Source organism: Phalacrocorax carbo, chromosome 3, assembly GCF_963921805.1.
Source record: "Phalacrocorax carbo chromosome 3, bPhaCar2.1, whole genome shotgun sequence".
Lineage (NCBI taxonomy): Eukaryota > Metazoa > Chordata > Aves > Suliformes > Phalacrocoracidae > Phalacrocorax > Phalacrocorax carbo.
The window spans coordinates 65655587-65670988 of NC_087515.1; the positions used below are offsets into that span (position 1 = coordinate 65655587).

Genomic DNA, 15402 nt, shown 5'->3' on the forward strand with positions numbered 1-15402 from the left:
TTGGGGTTTTTTTTTATTTTACTTACTGCTCTTTGAGTAAGTCAGCCTTCTCCTCAAACACCAAAGTTACTTTAATTAAGCAAAACCTGATGTTCTCAGATAAGCATTACTCCAGAGCGTTAGAATATAAATTTAAATATCATAATGTGACAACACAATACTAAAAATTAGTATCGCTGTGGAATCCACATTGATCAGTACCTGACTTACCACGTAACATTGATGAAAGAGATAAAACTCATTTAAGAAGAAAAATGCTGTTCGTGATGAGTAAGAGTTACAAAAACTCACCTAAGTAGAGAGGAAGCAGATGTAATTTTTACATTTCCATAGCTTTAAGTATCTTGTACTGTAATTTAATAATTTCTTTACAGGCAAATAACAAGACCAAAATATATAAAAAAAAATCTTAAATAAGACAAAACTTGGAGATTTTAGAGGTTCAGGTTAGAGTATTCAGGTCCTTCACAATACCAATTCTTCCTCTACAGAAACACAGGCCATAGTGCTGAAAGCCTACCCACTGCACTTCCTCAGACAGCTCACGCTGTAGGCCTCTCAAAGTTTGCAATAAAATTATGAATTATTAGTTAGTTTGAATTGTGCTTCCTCTGGGATATGAATATAGCATCTGACTAATCTAAACAAAAATAATTTAAGAATTTGGCTGCTAGTGCTAGCTTCTACTTGTGTTTAAAACCAAGAAAACATCTTGCAGCATAAAAGAAGAACCTAGTTAGATGCTGTTATTTTTTGCTATCTAATGTTCACTTAAAATGTGCTTACAATTATGTTTAAGGGAAGAAAGCCAAGTAGAACTATTAAATTAAATATTCGAGGTGGAGAAAAACTTCCATGCCCTCTAGGGGTCCTTAGAGGTACGAAAGACACAGGAGCATGGGCTCAAATTAAGAATATTTCAAACACAGTCACTTTTGATTATAAATATAAATCTATTTTCTCTCATCCTTACTTTCGCTTTGCTTTTTGTTTCCAGAGACATAACACGTGTTCCCGGTACTCCACTCCCGCTTGCCAACCGCTGGCTCTAAGGAACCAGCCCAAAACAACTCGAGCTGTTGTTGACCCCACTTACCCCTCCTGATAGCAGGGGCAGGAGGTGCAAACCTCTGCCTGCTCTTCAGCTGTTGCACTTCAAAGGTATGGTAATAGCGTGGGTATACCTTCATCAGCAGTTTAAAATCAGGTGTAAGTTGTGGCAACGGTGGTGTATAAACCTATTCCCCTGCAATCCTTCTGTTAAAGGGCAGAAGGGCGGAGCAAATAGGTAAAGTCTGTGAAACGCTGAAGCAAGATTCATCCGTACCCATGAGTCAGAGCTCGTAAGGCAGCACCTTGACTTAAAAGCATTGCTCTCCGCCACAGGTAGACCCATCAGATTGGCTGATTCGTGCAGAAAGAGTAAGAATGGCAAGCATATGGTACACATTATATAAACTTCAAAAAATCAGACAGGCTTGAGCCTGTCACTAATACAAGCATCAGCAAATTAAGAACGGGTGTAAATTCAGAGCATGCCTTGATCAAGGCTTTTGTTTTTCTGTACACACTAATGAATTAACAGGAAACCACAAATAATCCCCTGCACTAACACACTGATAAACATGTCACTCGTGACTAAATCAACAGATAATTTGAAAAAAAAAAGAGAGAAATTTGAACTCAAAAAATTTGAAAAAACCCAAGACATACGATACTGGAGACCCAGAAAGACTGATTTTTTTCCGGACAAGAAAGAATAAATCTATCAGATCAAGAGAGGAACCACAGTACTAGACAATATCAAATCATACAATTAGTTATGGCTGGAATTGCCATCTTAATCTGATCTTAATAGTATAAACCTGAATTTTGATGAGGAGAATGCTAACGGTAGGTAGATGACTCAAACACAGAAGAAAACACAACATGGGCTTACCAAAAGTAGACTCTACAAGACAACACCTGATACTGAATTACTTCAAATAAAGGTAAGAAGAAACAAAGTACACTGAAAGGAAACTTTTGCTTGGGATCAATTACTGCAAGATCTTTACAAGATTATATTGGGAACGCTCTTAAATTTTTTTTATTGATGATCTTGGCATAGAATTAGGAGAGCACTAGTGAGACGTGATGATAACACAAAGCTGGGAGATACCAGGTATTTACAGCTAGAGCTTTTTTAAACAAACTTCACTGCTACTGTCACCTTCACTGCCGCAACTGCTCTATGGCCCAGCTACCTGCAAATTCCACTTTCATTTTACTGGTAATCCAGCTTCCTCTCATGGTGCTGCTGACGTCTGCTACAGAACTAAAGACTAGCCAACTCAGACATGTATGTATGCTATTCAGGCAAGGCAACTCCAGTAAAGAGAGGGAAAGCAAGGGAGGTATTGATGCCGTTAAATACTGTCTCTGAGAAAGCGGAATTCCTCCTGGATGAAGTGCAGGGAAGGATCTCTAGGGAGATGATCATAGCACTAACGAGCCATTTCATAAAAGGAAAATCACCCTGGAGTAATGCCCAAAGTGGGTTAGCAGAAGAATGGGAAAAGAACTTCTACGTGATCAGAAGAATATCATTCTGAAGGAGATGAAAACAACCAAGCAGCTGATGGCACTGAAAAAGTACCCAAAATAGTTGAGGACTATGCATGATGATTGATAAACTTACTACCAGTTCTATGTTCTTCAAATTAAGAAAATGTGAATGAGTTTTATTTGACCAGCAAAACCGAGGACCTGAAGTCATGGAAAATTATTGAGGATTTGGATTGTCTATTTGTGTAATTTTACATTTTTTACAGATAATAAAAGTTTGGCCTGTCTCTAGCGCTATAGAAATCTATATGCAGAAAAAATCTGCATCCCCACTGACTTAATAAAAGCCACTAAAATCCTTATATTCAAGGATTATTAACTTTACCCTCAAGGAAGGCAAGTTTCTGATGAGTCAAAGATGTTATCAAGTAGCTCCACCTCATGAATCTGTTATTTCAAAATACTTCACCAGGTGCCACCTAGCCTCTTTCTACATCATTAGAGAAAGACTAGTTAGGAAGTGGTGGTGGGCTAAATCAACCACACCTGCCTTCCTCTATTTTTTCTTGGCTCACTTATTTGGAAAACATTTATATTCTTCCCTACTACTTTTAATTACCTCTAAGTACACTCAACAGATATACTAAAAATTGCACCAGATGTACACCACATCACACGATTTTTCATTTCTGAGAGACAAGGGCCGTTAATGGCCGCACACTAGACTTTTCTGCTTTGACAGAGGACTTTGAGGGCGACTTTTAAAAGTCCACCAGACCTTTACATCTCTTTGCTCTCCACCTTAAAATCAAGTTAAACAATTGTTCTGACAATTTATGCAATTAGCAGTTTTAGATAAATAATCCTTTTCAGAGCAAAAGGAAGGATTCTGTGGAAACAGGGCAGGAAATTTTGACAGCTCATTGTGTTCCCAAGTGAAACAAACAGGGTGAAGGGAAACAGCAAGGGTACAGGTTCTCCTTGGCTGCACTGGGCTGAAGATGCAAGGCTGGAACATTCGCAGCCACAAATACAAAGGGCTGCAACCGCACCACAGCCAAGTTGCCACAAGAGCTTCCAGCGAGGATATCTCCCAGGGGACGCTGCGCTCTTGATACTTTGTCTTTTGTTAAAACAGACGAGAAAACAAACCAAACAATCCAAAGCAACCTACATTAGGTAACGGGAGCCTGTGCAGCGCACGCTGCGACTGACACACATGACAGTTTAGAGTCACGGCAAAATCGGATACGGGGCAAGAATGACGGTACTACTGCGGCCATAGCATTAGCATGATTTCAAGATGGGCAGAAGGGTAAGTAAAAAATGCGGCAGCTCTTAGCTGCCTGTCACATCTGGAGGAAAGAGCCATCTGCACAGAGGAAAACAACTTCTCCAAGTCTTGCCTGAAATGATGTGGGATTCAATTTCACTGAGCAAGCACAACAAATAAGGAGAGAAAACAGGGCCATAGCTGTGACAAAAACAACAGAGGAGCTTCATGCAGCAGAAGTTAGGACTAGCCACCAAATTATTGATTTTATTTAGTACACAGCGCGGTGTGGTAAGTCAGGAATACCACAGCAAATTCACAAGAGGTTACAAGTATTTATTCTAGTCAAGCTTTTCTAAAATTTTCGTCCAAATATTTCTTGAGCTGACTGTTTTAGAACACATATGCAGCGGCCGAGCACTTTCCATGGAAAAGCAAGTGGCAGTAGTAAGGCCTCTCGTGGACTCCATGGAGTCCCTGGCTCCTTCACTGTTTCAGTTCTGAAAAGGCTTGGGATTTCTGAGATCGAAGGAAAATGAGTTGTTGATGTTTTAGGCATCATTCTGGTTTTGGTGGAAAGCTTTCTAAAAGACAGAAGTGTTGCAGTGTAGAAGTAGCAAACTCATATGAAAACTTAGGTTAAAAACAAGTAGCAGAATTACTGGAATTATTTTTTATTTGATGACATCTAATGCTTGTTCATAGTGATCTGTGCTGCTTTGGATTATTTTCATTCTGCTGTATTAGTGTTATAAAGGTTACCATAAATTCTTGTCTGCAGAGAGCATTTTAGGCACATTTCCTCACGTGCATAAGATCTTCAGTGAACAAGAACATTTCCTCTGAATGGACACAGCGAGAGTGATGTTAGAGGTTACACAGACAGGACGACTCTCCTTTCCAGCAGGAGAAACTGGGGCAGCCACCTCACTTCATCCATTTCTAAGTACTGAATTTTTAAGCATGTAAATAGTTCAAAACATGAGGTTTTCTGTGCCATATGATGCATGGTAATAGTCCTAATGAGCTCATAAGTAGTGAGGTCTTCCAATGCGTTCTGGAGTTTCATTTCAGAATGCTCTGCAAAGGAAGATAACTGTTGGTACTCCCTTTTTACAAAAAGGGGATAAAATGATGGTGTAGAAACCATCATTTCGTTATGTAGATGTTGTTTACACAGAAAATAACATACTTCCCCTGCAATGATCCTACCCCATAAATGAATTTTTTTTTTGTAACCAGACAATTACTCCAATTCTAGCTACTCAGAAGTCCATCTCCAGACCAGCAACAGTTGCAGATGGAACATTCCACTCATCCTCTGTTTTCTTACAAAACTGCATTTTGGAGTGAATGGTGGTTCTTATGCTCAACATAAACTAGTGACACTGCCTGACTGTACTTGCCAACTGTAATTTCTGCCCTCCTTTACTGACCAAAACCCATACAACTGCTGTATCTTAATCTCTTAGACAATATTATCACCAACGCTTGTGCCAATCAGTAAAATGCCATAAACAGAAGATGACAATCTGTTCATAAAACCCCCCTCAATGCTAAAAATCTCCTGGTAAGTTCAATTTTGCACTGATGCTTCGCCTACCTGGATATACAGCCAGAGGAAGACCCTAGGGAGCTACAGGCATGCCTTTAACAGCTGGTCCATGCTGACGAATGTCTAAAGTAAACATTTTACAGACACTCTTGAAATCCTCCCTTAAACCATATCAGATCACAACAGTAACTCCGGAGAAAGGATTCTGAACTGAAATATGTTAAGGAAAAGCTCTTAAAACACGCAGACTTTGGAGAAAGTGCTTGCAGACAACTGAAATCCAACAGGATGAGAAAACTGCCATAGAGAACCACGCAACAGCAGACATCAGGAATTCAGATACTGAAGCAGTACCCATACTACCTTCTTCACAGACCTGTTTGTTCTTGCACGAGCAAACGCAGAGCCTGCAAAACTAGGTCACTACCTCTGACTGAAAAAATGGTCAGAGTCGATTAGGATAGACAATCCTTCATGTTCAAAGGATGGTAGCTTTCCAAAATGTCAATACCTTATATTGCACTGGAAATGCTTTCAGTTGTTTCTGAGTTTGATAATGGGCTATGAATTATTGTCTTAAGGTCAGATGCATTTCACGTACTCATAGGTGTAGGTCAGTGGAGAGGTGTAGGTGCCTACACCCAGTGACTAACACTTTAAGAGACTGAATTACCTTTCAGAGTTGCATGTTTTTGACTTTGTCTGCAGGTCGAGCCTAAGACACCTCTGTTCCTAAATTAGGTGCCATGGTAATGAGCACAGCATACCGAGCAAGAATCCGAGACCTTGCCCATGAGGATCATATTCAGACAGCTGAGTCCACATCAAACCTCTTATCTGTAAGCATGCTTTTCACTGTGGTTATCCCTGTGACTGTTGCTATTTATTTTGTAATCAATATAATAGACGCACACAGTTGCAGTTCACACCAATGTGGGCACACCCTCTGCACGTACTGTGCGCGTTCGCACAGTGTAGTATTATCCCACACCGCAGTTAAACAAAAATTAGCAGTTGTTATGCAATAGCAATTGGAGTACTGTTCTCAATAAAAAGAAATAACTAGCTCCTTGATGCTCCTGTGTGATAATTACTCAACCATCAGTATTTTCTAGCCAAAAACACAAAAGTTTATACAAAACTTTATATAAAAGTTTACATGAAGTGCTAAACCACAAGGCAAAGACAGAAAGGGAGCATAAGAACACAGGCAAATTACACAGACTGCTTATTCACATACAAACTTTTCATTTTGGAGACATGAGAAATTCAGATATAGGAGTTTGCTGGCATGAGTTTTGCAAAATTCAGCCAATGGCTTTCATATGCAGAACAGATAGACAAGTGTTGGTATCTAGCAGAAAAGAATACAGAGTTATTGAACTAAAAGCAGGAGACAGGTCTTAGAAAGAAGAATTCAAGGGAAAAGCACAGAGACTTGTATAAATACAGCATGATAAGTGCAGAAGACAGAAGTCATCTACCACTACCTCCATACCTGAAAGGAACAGTTTAGACAACCATCTTGACTTTGGTAAATAATTTGCTTGAACTATATTGTAACCAGCTAGCCCCCTACTATCTAGGGGGCTGAAATCACTAGTAAAAGATGAAAATGAAAGCCTGGAAGAACATGCAGCTAGGAGGAGATGTGATTCTGCTTTTTTTTTTTTTGAGTGATTCGTTTATAATTCCATTCTTGCCTGTAGTTTATAGTACTCACAAGTAGTAGTGTATGACTGATGGCATCTTTGAGAGTCTCACTGCTGCTGTGGTCCTGAATGGCAGCACTTTGGCTGACCTTGGGCTTATCATACTGCTGCCACTCAGCCCGGTTCAGGGTAGTAAAAGAGGTCCCAGAGCACTTTGCTGGATCAGGAAATCAGACTTGTAGTGCACAGGATCCTCTTAGTAAATTGGATATTACCATTTCTAGTGCTAAGAACCACGGGTCTACATTTTGAAGTTTTTATATTGCAGTATTGTTGGGGCTTTAGTCATTTCTGTCTCCAAGTACTGATCACTGACTTTCCAGGGAAAGCAGCTAGTAATATAGATAGGGCACTGAACTGTCGTGATAACTCTTGTCATCCTAAATGGTTAGATAGCTTGCAAATTACTCTGCATTAGAGGATGTGAGCTATGTTAGCAGAATCAGCGGAATTGCTATCATTGCTATTGCTCTAGAACCCTGCTGGGAAGTGGCAAAACTTACTGGTTTTCTCATATATGAAACTGAATCTAAAATAATACCTTAAAAACTAAAGGATATATCCTGAAATGTTAAGAGCTGTAATAGAAGTAATAACAACAGCTACAGCCTGTTCTTAGCAACAGGTAGTAGGTTGCATTACCATGGCAACACTGAAGATAATATCTTACCTTCATGCTACTCCCATCCCTCTCCAAAGAAATTACAGCATAAAAACCTCCACATTATTATTTACTTAAATGGTACTTTTTGGATTCTAGTCTTCTGCTAGACTCCCATGTTAAAATAAACATGTATTTAGTAACAAACTTCTGAGACTTGTATGCTTCCAATTCCATTTACACAAATTCCAAAATAGGTTAAGTAGTTTATTAATATAATGACTTTCATTCTGTGTAAGAGAAAAAACACAAAGAATCTGTTTTGTCCATGCCAAAAAGAGGTACAGAGTTCAGATCTCTATGCAGAGTGCATTAGGTCAAGCTGCTTCTATTGCCAGTGACCAAAAGATGTGGTTTTCTTCACCCAAAGTTACACCCAGACCCTAAGTTATCCAAACTATAAATTATATTTTCTTAACTGTAATAACGTTCTAGATATAGCTGCTCTTTCAGAGACCTCTTTGCATTTGCCTAGGTATTGCAACTTCAGACAGTTCTCTCAAACATCTACATCTTCTGCTATTACATAGTTTTCTGATTTGAGCATTATCAATGCTTTCGATGCTTCCACTGTGAGAACACAACCGACTCCTTGAATTTGCCAGTCAGGGCTTTAAGGTTGAAAAATAGATTATTTTTCTGCAGAAAGTTGAGGTAGTTATTAAGCATTTATTCAACCAACTTTGCTCTACTGTTCTGCATTCTCATTTCTCACCTACCTATAATATTTGTTCAGTGATCTTTTTAATTAACTGATTTTAATTTTTTTTTTGATTCTACAATTTCCTCAAGAACCACTTTTTGCAAGTATATGCATTTTATGGGTTGCACTGACAAGTAACCTGAGCCACAGGGCATCATTCCTATTTTCTGTTCAGGCACTATTATGTAGGCAACCTGAAACTCCTTGATACTACGATCCCCATTTATCTAACATAGCCAATGATTAAAATTTTATATATTATATATAATTAATTTATGTAAAATAACAATTGATAGAATTACCTAAGTATTAATAGAAAAATGCTGATAATTCGTAAGTGGAATAGAACAAATGGAGCTTGCTTTCAGAAATGTTCAATCATTTGAGATTAACATTTTTATTTCTGAAAGAGGACTCCTGGAATTAAAATCTGGGATGGCCACCATAAGCCCTGAGCTCTTTTCCTGGATTCCTAGGGGGCAAATAGGAGTTTTCTTTCCATGCCTCAGTTTTACACTCCTGTCTTTTGTCCTGTGCAGACAGCAAGCTCTCTAATGCGGGGCCTCAGTGGCTCAACAGCATCTTCTACCTGCAATCCTGGTCATGGTTTCTACACTGCCATAACGCAAACACTAATGATCTCTGCTTTTTGTACTAGCAACAGTTAGGTTAGACCATGCTTTGACTCACTGGTAATTCAACCTCCCCTCTACTCGCTGCCTTCTCCTGAGGCTGGCGCGCTGTGCGGCTCCGTACCAGCAAGCGCAGCAGTATCGGCCACTTACTCCTCCCAATGGGGCTGCCCCAGGAGTCCTCACAGCTGGGAGAGCGCAATGGAAGTGGGAGGGAGGAGAAGGAAGCACTGAGCGTTGGCTCAGCAGCACAAGAAGGTGCCTGCAATATCTTGCAGGAGAAAACTTTACTTGCCACCTGACGCTTTGCTCTGATTAAGAGCTTTATCTACACAGGACACTGCAGGAACAAATGTTTGAGATTAATGAATGATTTGACTTTTGCTTGTACATCATATATTGCAATAAATTATTTTTTGTATTCAGAAGCAACACCTATGGCAAAAAAGCTGGGAACCTTCTTTCCTATTGTTTCTCTGTGGAATATACAAATACCTCCATAACTCAGTGAATTATTGAACAATAAGTCAAGAGAACTTTGTACAAAATAAGCACAGGTAACCTTACTATTACTTGCTTATTCAAGATGAGTATTTCCTGAGATAGCCCACATTTTATCATGTAATATTTCTTAATCAGAAAATATTATTGTGTTAAAAACCCCTTTTTCTTAAAGAATGTTTTTCTGTTTAGAGAAAAATAAAAATTACATATGTAGATAATATAAATATTTGGAGTGGAACCTTTTTCATTTTGATGCTAGACACAGGAATAAAGCTCTGTGAAGTGGAAGCTGTGCTTCAATGTTCTGCAGCTTGGAAAATGTTTTTTTTCTTCTTTTATTTTTTCATTGTATTTTACAAACAATTGATTGGATTGTAAAAATAAACCAAACAAAGGCAAACCACCAAAACTGGAACCCCAACCTGGCTCGAATTTAGCAAATATGCTACCTCCTGCACCTGAACAGATCACCAATCTGGACTGTCTGTGCTACGTACTATGCATTTAAAAATCAAAACTTTAGAAACAGGTGGCACAAGAGAAAGTTCTGGATCAACCTCACATTACTCAAACACTAGCCTGTGGCCTGTGCCCCATTCTCTGCCAATGTTCAGTTGCATTAAATATTTACTGTCTTAAGTACAATTAAATAGCAGTTTATGTTCTTTATTCTTTACACATTCTTAAGAGAGATGAGCATGAGCTGGCTCAAAGAAAAGTAATTAGCTATGTATTTCATATTAGCTACATATACTACATAATTATAAAACTGTTGATAAACAGATCTAATCAGAAGCTTGCCACTGGCAAAGACTGGTATTTCCCCAGAACGTGGTTTCGTGTTTCCCTCAGCTGAGATAGCTGAGCACTGACTGGGATGCCAAGCACCGGCAGGAGCAGCTGGCGCTTGGGCTTCTTCCCCAGCAGATGTGCTGGCAACCATGGCTTCGCTGAGCCCATCAAATGTGCAAGCTGCTGCCAGGTAGCCTCTGCCCAACTTATTCTGGTGAATATGGGTTTCTATCCCAGCTCCTTATTCCAGAAACTGCAGAACCTTAAAACTGAAAGGAAGAGTGACTAGCAAGATATGTGAAGAGGGTTAAAACATAGCTCACGGTAACCAGAGCCCCATTCAATGATCCTTTACATCACCACCTTCTTCCCTCATCCCATAATTATGTACACCTAGTCTTGATTTTGGTTTGCAACTGAAGTTAGGAATGGCAATGTTGCATAAGGGACCTGCACCAAACACTACCCTTTAAGAGGAAAGGCCAGGTGTACCTGAAGGGAGGGGAACCCTGTCTTGCCCTGGAAACAGAAACTGATCACGCCTAGCCCCTCACTAAGGAGGATGGACAGAGCAGGGGAGGGAAAATATTTTCCTCTTTCCTCCTACTCTGTACATCCTTCCACAAGAAGTGAGGAAAAAACTGGTTTTCACACAGCAAAATACTTGCTGCTCAACCTTTGCATTATGTTTGTTTAATAATCTTCCAAAAGCACCATAAATGGACAGAAACATGAACCAATACTGTAAAAATCATATAACTAATCAATCTGCTACCTGGCCTAACCCAGAAGCCTAGAGTCATGACCCACTATGCCTAGAGGCCAGGTCTGCACTTTGGGCCCACTGCTGGTGTAAACTTTGCCAAACCTTTATCTCTACCATGTCAGTGCTGAGAAGGCTACCGGCAGGCACCCCCTGCCCAAGGGAGCCAGCGAGGCAGCTTCCTTGGGACGCTGGCAGTCCAAAGAGTGCTGGCATCACACCCCTTCTGGAGGCCAAGAGACCCCATAAGAAGTGCTTATTTAATGTCTTCCAATTACTTCATCATTTAAGAAGTGTCACTAGTAAGTGTATTTAATTGTGCTATCTACATGACTTTTTATTTTAAGTAAAATTCCTGTGTGTTTTCTCACTTTTTTTAAAAGATTAAAAAAAACAACAAAACCAAACCAGCAACAAGAATATTATGAATATTTCAGACAATTTTACATGAGAAATGCCTATTTATCTCACTGACAGTGTATGCTGCAACACTGCCTTTCTCCACAACTAGGGCTGAAAACAGAAGCTGAGGCTTTTGCCCCCTGCGTTTTAACATGTTCTTAGGGAATTCAAATAATTGCTGAAGTCTTTCAGAAAGAGGAGAAAAGTGCAATCTAAGACTTCTAATACAACAAACAAACAGACTTTTTTGGGTGGAGGCAAAAAACACTGGAGATGTTTTTATAAATCCCAAAGGAATAATAAACTGTACAAACAATAATTTAGTTTTGTCTTGAAATTTACCTTTAAATTACAGCTTAGCAACCCAAGAGTTCTGTCTTAGATATTCATTGAACAGAGCCTTTTCTGAGCAATCCAGCTTCTTGGGCTCCTCCTCAAATAGTATTTTAAAGGAGAAAGAACAAGACCACTTCAGTATTTGCTTTTCACAGACCCCTGTAAATTCCAACAGAGAATAACTCTGGCAGAGACTTTTTTGGCATGTGCGTGAGAAGGCATATAAAAAGTACTTCTCGACTCATCAGACTCTTGTGCAATTCGTACTAAGCACAGATTTTTTTCTTTCACCCCCTGGGAACTGCAAGACATAACACAGAAAAAGCAGTAAGACTATTGTCTTTTTCTTCAAAACAGATCAACTGGAAAAAAACATTGAGTATATCTTAAAGTAACATCCAGAAAAAGTTCTATTTTTCCTAGACTCTACCTTAACAGTATGTTCAGCAGCTAACGTTTACCACAGAAAAATAAAGAGCTGTGTGAAAAATAATCTTAACTAGTTAGACTTATAAATGATATCTAATACCAAAATTCTGCAAATTAGCTTTTGAATTTATTACAGAAAAGCAATTCAGAAACTCTACTATAAAATTCACAAGGACCTTCTCTCCCCAGGTATTTAGGTTTCACCTAACCAGTGAAACACCTAAACAATTGAAAATTTTGAAAAAGTTAAATTTTAATTTGGTTCTACATTGAAGAGGAAGTCCACAAAGATTTGTAAGAATCAGCTCATCATTATCATATTACTGAAGAATGTCATAAAATTCTGTCTATAGTTGTAAAAACTGACTAATGTTTTGGACCAGGCACTAATACCAGATGTATATTACTGGGAAAAATGCTGTACTCTGTTAGTTCCCACAGAATTGTAGCAAGGTAATGTACACGGTATTTGTGGGTATTCAAACACAGATCCTATGTCAACTACATGGAGAAAAAAATTGATTAAAATTCTACCAGCAGACAGAAGTGTGCCTAAAATCCTAATGAAGGACATATATTCCAGTTCACCTTAAAGTAATCTTCCTGGTTTATTCCTCCCCCAAACTTAATGGCTGAGTAATTCTCTCTACAGAATGCAACAGGATCCATTGCAGCATGAAGGGATTGTTATGGAGAAACATAAATCACTTCTTCCAGCACCATCTTATTTGTGTGGTAGGTATACCGCAGCTGTGAGCTCATACTTCAGGTTTGTTGTTTCAGTATGAGATGTTCCTGTTCTCTCTGTTTTTATGAAATAAAGCTCAGCAAACGGTTTTTTCCTAGATCTAGGAAGAAATTTTTTTCCTAGATCTCAGGTATCAAGGACTGGTGCATTCAGTCCTTGTGTTGGCTCCTGCAGTTGCTCCGAGATCTGCTGGCCCACCTCCAGGTGTCTCAGCAGCCTTGGACACAGATGGCTGCTGGGCAGAGAGATCTCACACGCACAAGGGCTGCTGGAAGTGGCTACAAGTGGTTACTCCCCACAAGGGAGTTGAACAGCCTGTACTGCTTCTTCACCTGAAAAGACAAATCTCACTTACCTGAACTGACTTTTCGTTTGTATATAGAATGGGAAGAGATTTCAACTCTGTGGAAACTGGAATGGGGTTCTGGAGGCGACCCAGTTGCCTTCCCATTGCCTGATCTTCTCTGTGACCTCATTCTCCTACCTCAGTAACTGACATCAACACTGGGACTCCTGGAAAAGTAAATGTGTTGGTCTAGGGTGGTGTTGGGAGTAACAAGAAAAAGGGACGGGTTGCCCTGATCCTTCCAATGAAGGAGCAGCCCAGCCAGTGGTCCCCCAGGCCCCTCACACAGGGGCAGCAGTCACTGTTCCCAATCTTTCTTTTTCAGAAGCTGAGCAGCTGCAGCTGCATTCAGATTCTGCAGAGTCTGCAGATGCTACAGGAACCACTGGGGTCAGTGAAAGAACAAAAGTTGTTGGGGGTGGTGAGGAGTGGAAACAACCTCAGGCAAACAGGGTCCTATCATAATTATAAAGACACACCATTCTGTTTGCATATTACTGAGGAGTCTTGCCATTCCATATCAGAAACTGAGTTGGAAATTACAACCTGAAAAAAATCACATATAGCCAAGACCTTGATCCAGCAACCACAGAACTCCAACTCCTGAAAACAAGCAGTAACACCCTGCATTCCTAGGGCAGCCATGTCAGGCTGCATGGACAATTCAGCAGAGATCAAGACACTTTTCAAAAAATAGATCCAAAATTCACTTATTATCGTTTTCCCATCAGGTAAAAACCTGGAGTGGAACAGACAGAAATCGCAAGAAATTGAGGTTAATATTTGCTTTCTAAAATGGAATATATGTAACGGTTGTTAGTAAGAAGTAAGCCTTGTATCTATCCTCAACATACTAACACACACAAAGGAAAAATACAATGTTACACACTAATATCTACTGGAATTCAGACAATTCTGGCTACAGAATGTTTGTACTTCAGATATGGATGCCCCCCCCGCCTTTTTTTTTTCATCAATCTAATCTGATGAGATAAGTGATGGAGAAACTGAACTATATTCTAGCATATCGCAGGTTTTGGTAGGGTAGGAAATTACTGCTTTGAACAATACCTTGTCTAGCAGTTGAAAAAGGTAGGATATAGCTTTTCTTTTTCTATAAAATTAGTTTCCCAGAGAAAACCATAGGTAGCTAAACCAGTACGGAGGCTGTTATCTGAGTTTCTTCCACAACTACAAGGTACTGGAAAAAGAAGCACCTTTGCCAACAACCTCTGTAGCACTACTTACCATCATCAGAAGCTGTGCATGATTATAAAGGGAAATAGTAGCCATAGAGTACAAATATTTTCTTTACACTACATTTAGGAGAGGGTTGAGGGAGTGGTGGGAGACCAAAAGCAACTATTCTACATCTTTGCCAACAGTTTAGTTCAAACTTCTTTATTTTTTTCTCCAAGATTTTACATGCTAAGGCTTACCATATTTTCTGCTAAATCAAATAGATTTTAGCTCCCATGAAAGCCTATGTCATCTCTCAATAGTGAAGCACATAGTGTTAGGAGAACTCTTCTATAAATATTAACATTACATACAGTAAAAATAAGCATACTGAAAAACCCCTCCTACACCATAGGGTATCTTCAAATACCCTCAGAAGATTTCATATCCTACTCTTTGCAGGGCAATATATTCCCTGACCAAAACAGGCTTACATATTAGATAGATTCTGAGAAAAAATTCTTTAAAACTCTTAATTCTCTAATCTTAACAAAAGTAATAAATAGGACAGGTGGTAGAAATATGTTCATTTTACTGACAGCTATTCCGCACATCTGAGAAAGCTTCAACTCTCCCATTCTTCAAAGGCTTTTATTATTTTATACAGTATAATAAACTTCCAATAAGACCTTGTGTTTTTCTGTCACGTAGGTATGAATTCTTACCCTACTTAATGACTTTGAGGGTTTTTTCCCCTCCCAGTGTAATTTTTTCAAAAAACAGGCTCTTAACTTTTCATATGCATCATAATTACATTCAT

General features: G+C 39.2%; 1 protein-coding gene across 2 annotated transcripts in view; it reads right to left on the minus strand.

The window, feature by feature from the left end:
* The window catches only part of PDE7B (phosphodiesterase 7B), a 176329-nt gene that overhangs the window by 38069 nt on the left and 122858 nt on the right, over window positions 1-15402 (minus strand). The window lies entirely within an intron of this gene.